Source organism: Mercenaria mercenaria, chromosome 16 (assembly GCF_021730395.1).
Source record: "Mercenaria mercenaria strain notata chromosome 16, MADL_Memer_1, whole genome shotgun sequence".
Taxonomy (NCBI): Eukaryota; Metazoa; Mollusca; class Bivalvia; order Venerida; family Veneridae; genus Mercenaria; species Mercenaria mercenaria.
The window spans coordinates 49,677,203-49,683,202 of NC_069376.1; positions in this window are offsets into that span (position 1 = coordinate 49,677,203).

A 6,000-nucleotide genomic window follows, 5' to 3' on the forward strand; every position below is an offset into this window, starting at 1 on the left:
ACTGCCCTGATCATGAACTATTGAATATGAATCTATATAATGTTCGGTGGTTTTGAACACTTACCCTTATATATATTAAACTGTGCATAACTTGTTCCTTTTGCACACATGCCATGTGTTTTACCACCTTCGGTAATAAGTTTCATAAGTTTCACGCCAGTGTATTGAAATATTTTGTTAAAACAGGGATACAAATAAAAATGTTTTCAAAAAATGATAACGAAACATAGACTATTTAATCGGTACGATTTTTTTCTTTTTTTTTTTTAGCTGAAATAGAAATTTAAGATTGCATGATGCTGGTCATATGAATGTTGAAAAATGGCACTGAGGCCTCTGTTATAAAGTATGTTTTGTGTTTTTTTTTTGTGTGTATGCTTTGTTTTTATTTTCTTAATGTAATTTGCAGTTATCTTACGTAGAAATAACTTTTAGCTATAGAAAAATATTTCGATACTTTTCACTATATAAGCTCACTATTTAATAATAAGTAACCTTGACGTTTTTTTCTAAATAAGTTTTCCACTAAAAAAATCAGTGTTAAGACAATGATCGTTTCCATGTTAAGTAATGTTTTAATAGCACTACTCAATAGTACATAGCATCCGTAATTAGCTCAATGAATGTTAGGGGTTTAGGAAATTCAAAAAAAGGAAAGCAAGTATTCCAATAGTTAAAATATAAAAAATTCTCAATATTTCTTCTTTATGAAACACATTTACCAGATAATAAAAGTACATTCTGGCAATCTGATTGGAATGGTGAACCTTACTTCAGCGGAAATAGTTCCATCAGTGAAGGAGTCGCTATTTTACTCAATATAGAAGAATCACATAATAAAATTAGTTTCAAAGAAATAGTTAAAGGACGACTTGTTGCCTTAGAATTAAATTATAAGGATCAAGATATAACAATAATTAATATATATGGCCCGAATAAAGATGACGTCAACTTTTTAAAATTACTTGAAGATTTTTTAATTGAAAATAATGACAAAAACTTTATCTTGCGGGAGATTTTAAATAGATTTTAATTAGTATTAGATATAACAAAAGACAAACGAAATGGGAGACTCGACACTCAGCTAAAATCAAGAAATAAACTTAAAGCAGTTATACAAGAATGTAGCTAAATTGATATATGGCGACATATGAACAATTCATCCACCCAGTTTACATGGAACTCAAACTCAACACCACGTATATACTGTAGACTCGATTATTTTTTAATTTCTGAATACTTATGTAACTTATCAAATAATTGTTATATAAAGCCAGACTTTAAAACCGACCACTCGTGTGTTAATCTGCAAATAAATTTTGACAAATGTAAACGAGGTCCAGGTTATTTTAAGCTAAACGACAGTATTCTTTAAGATGACGATTTTAAAACATTGATAAAAGACAATATTAACGAAATAGTTAGACAAACTCTGAAGCTGAACCTGATATTTTATGGGAAATTATCAAAGGTACATACAGCAATTAATATTCTACATACAAAAAAGAAAATTAAAACAAATCATGAAAGTAAACTGATAAAAGAAATCGAAAGTTTGAATAAACAGGTACTTGAAGAAAATGAAGACATAAATAATATTAAAGATACAATAATAGAAAAACAGAATGAGTTTGACTGTTTATATGAGAAAAAAAGGCAATCGTTTATTAATCAGATCAGAAGCTATACATATTGAAGGCAATGAAAAGATATCTAAATATTTCTCAAACATAGAGAAAAAAGAACATTACAAAATTAATAATTAATGGTCAAGAAATAACAAAAAATGATCAGATTTTAAAAGAAGAACTAAACTATTATAGAACTTTATACGAAAAACATGAACAAAACCAAACAAATATAAACTTTTTGTATCAGAACATAAACAAATTATCTATTAATGAAATGGAAACATGTAATGATTTATTGACGGAAAACGAGTGTAAACAAGCACTACTTGATATTAAAAGCAACAAAAGTCCCGGTTCTGATGGGATAACAACAGAATTTTATAAACTCTATTGGAACGAAATAAAACTTTAGCTCATAGACTCCTTAAATTTCTCGTATAGAAAAGGCGAATTAACAGATTTATAAAAGCAAAGTATATTGACACTTTTACTAAAGACTGAAAAAAACCAATCATTACTTTCAAGCTGGCGACCTAACAGTCTTTTAAACATAGATTACAAAATTGCAACCAAAACTATTGCCAATAGAATTAAAAAAAGTTTTAGATAAAATCATTACTCATGAACAAACTGGTTTTATGAAAGGCCGCTATATTGGTGAAAATGTTCGCTTCATTTATGAAATCATTGAATATCTTGAAGCAAATAATCGTCCTGGTCTACTCTTTATTTCTGACTACCAAAAATCGTTTGACAGCTTAAATCACAGCTTTATGATGCAATGTCTCCATCATTTCAACTTCGGACCATCTTTAATTACATGGATTAAATTATTTTACACCGAAATAAACACTGTAATACTAAATGATGGTTATATGTCAGAAAGCTTTCCAATAAATAAGGGTGTTAGACAAGGGTGTCCCCTTTCCTCTTCTTTGTTCATAAAACAATTACTGAATAATTTTATACCAAACGATAATACAATAAAAGGTATAACAATAGACAACACAGAAATTAAACAAACCTTGTTCGCAGATGATGCCACTTATGTAGATAACGGGCAGAAAGAATCTTTTGAACGACTTATAGAAGTTATAAATGAATTTGGCAAAATATCTGGACTCACACTTATTATAACAAAATCTATAGTTCTAAAGGCTTAAACATAGTAACTTAAAATATGCTGAAAACATGAATTTCGTTTTGACTTCTAAACAAGCTAGAACACTTGGAATGACATTTTACACAGATTAAGAATCACATAATAAGCTTTACCTCGAACCTAAATTCAAAAATTGTCCAAAACAGTGGCAACATCGAAAACTAACCCTTTTGGGTAAAATAACAGTGATTAAAATATATGCTCTACCGAGATTTGTTTATCTTTTTACGGTGCTTGAAAACCCACGGGAAGATACTATTAAAGATATCACGTCAACTTTTTTTAAAATTTTTATGGGACGGTAAAAATGAAAAAATAAAGCGCAAAACACTAGTTAATAACTATGATCTGGGAGAACTAAAACTCACAGACATTACAGTTTTTCTATACTCAATCAAAACATGTTGGGTTAAAAGAATAATTTTGAATGAAAATAAAACGGCTTTTGGAAAATATTGTACAAGAAATACCTTTAAAACTTTGGGGGCAATTTGATTTTCGAATGTTATTTACACACACAAGATATTGCTAAAATTGGCAGAAATCACACATTTTTGAAAGATATATTAACGTCTTGGTTTACAATCATGAATTCTTTAAACACAAATAACAAAGTGAGAAAAAAAAAACACATAATATGGAACAATTCCGATATTAAATTACAGCACAATACAATATATTGGGACAATTAGAACAGAAATGAAATAATATATATTGATCAATTATTTGATTTCCGAACAAAAAGGTTTTATAAGTTCGAAGAAGCAGAACGAATACTTAACTTGGAAAAAAGTGATTATCTGAAATAAGTTACAAAGATACCGAAAGTATTAATAGAAAACATCTCTGAAAATTTTCTGTACGAAAATAAAACAAATATTCATATCGAAAAACTAAAAGTATGTAAAACACCCTATCTATCTATCTATCTGTCTGTCTGTCTGTCTGTCCGTCCGTCCGTCCGTCCGTCAAGTCAAACCCCCGCTGGGGACCGAGACTTTGCGCGTCAACTAGCAAGAACGTTAAAAGAGTAAAAAGTAGTGGTAAAAAGCAAGAAGGAGAATGGTTAAAAACAGGTTAAAATCAGGGTGGTTTGGTTCTGGAAGATCTAGTATTGGGCGTTAGGTAGTCCGGTAGTAGGATGGCGAACTGGTTATGCAAGATGTTATAAAACATAACCAGGCGCTGGTCAATGCGATGGAGTGCAAGGCGTCGCCAATTTAGGGAGGGCAGCATGTTGTCTTAACCGGATGTACGGCCGTAATCACGCTTGGCCAAGCGTGCAGCCCTGCGCTGCACAGACTCAAGCTGATCAATGAGAATATCAGAGTGGGGGGACCACACAGTGGAACTGTACTCCAGCTGGGGTCGTACGAGTGTTTTGTATGCTTGTGATTTTAACCCTTCTGAGTGCACTTTGATGTTACGTCTTAGAAAACCCAATGTTTGATTTGCTTTTTTGGTGTTGTTGTCAATGTGGTCATTCCATGTAAGGTTGTGTGATATTGTTATGCCAAGGTATTTTGCAGATGGCACTGTTTGTAAGATAGTATTGTGTAAAAGGTACTGTGTTGGTATAGGTGTTTTACGCTTAGTAATCTGTAATACTTGGCATTTAGATGGATGGAATTTCATGTCCCATTGTGTTTTCCAGAGTTCCAGTTGCTGTAAGTCTTGTTGTAGTAGGCTTGAATGGGAAGAGACAGTCAGAGAAAGATAGATAGCCGTGTCATGGGCAGAGTCGAATTTTAGAGTGTTTAACAAAGTCAGGTAGATCGTTGATATAGATAAGAAATAAGAGAGGCCCGAGGACCGAACCCTGGGGAACACCTGAGGAGACTGGTATGGTGCCTGATGTGGACCCACTAACTACCACTGACTATGACCTTGTATCAAGGAAAGCTTTCATCCATTTAAGAGTTTGACCCCTTACACCATAGAAATGCAGACTGTAGAGTAGTTTTTCATGGTTGACCATATCGAACGTCTTTGAAAAGTCAAGGAGTATGAGGTCAACTTGATTTTTCAGGTTCAAGAATTCAAGGATATCTTCTACTAACATTAGTAACTGAGTTTGACAAGACCTCTTTTCTCGGAAACCATGCTGCAATTCATAGAACATAACGTTCTTTGTGAAGTGTTTTGTTATGCTAGAGGATACAATGTGTTCCAGGCTTTTACACAAGATACAGGTAAGATAGATTGGGCGATATTTGGATGTGTCTGACCTAGAGCCTTTTTTAAAGATGGGAGCGACATTCGCCATTTTCCATATATCTGGCAGAGAACTGGACTGCAAGGATTTTTGGAAGAGTTTTGTAAGGATAGGGGAGATCTCTTGGCTATAATATTCTTAAGTACGACCGGTATTATTTGGTCGTGCCCTGCAGCTTTATGGGGATTAAGGTTGCTAAGAAGTTTTTCGATACCTTGTGTTGAAATTTCAATATCAGGCATAGGTTTGTGTGGGCTGTACGTTTCTTTTCCTGGGATCTCTTTACCTGTATCTGCGATATCCTGGACCTTCATATCAGCCAAAGATTTCAGAGAGAGAGAGGAGATTTTGAAGTACAATCTGATTGAAATTGCTTATTGAGTACTGTGGTTTTGTCAGGGTCCTGTGTGTAAAGTTTGTTGTCATGTTTGAGTGTGTCAATGCCAGTGGAATCTTGTTTTGAGTGCTCGAGAAAGCTGTATAATTTCTTGGTATTTGGTCTGTTATGCTGTGCTTGCGTTTGATCAGTTTCGACGTTCACATTAAGGATATCTTCAAGGTTCTCTTCATATGCTAATTTAGTTTCTTTCCTACATTGATGTTTGAAACTAAAGTAAGTTTCCTTTGGAATTTTGTTTGTCTTATATTTCCTAAATGCTTTATCCCGTCTTCTGTAGAGTCGTTTTAGGTTAACCTTGATCCAAGGGAAGATATCTTTGAATGATGACATTTTAGACGGGATAAATTTCTTTCTTAATTCCTTCTTCAATAGAGCTGGCGATGGTCTTCCAAAGAGATTCTACTGATAAATTTTCATAGGAGTTTGACATTGTAAGGGAGTTGTGGAGTTTTGATACATGTGACCTAAGACCATCCCAGTCAGCCTTTTTATAGAGGTGGATTTGTCAAGGCTTTTGGGGCTTTCTTTGGGCAGATGCATCTGACTGTACCAGGACAGCATCATGATCTCTGATACCTGGAATTACACTGGT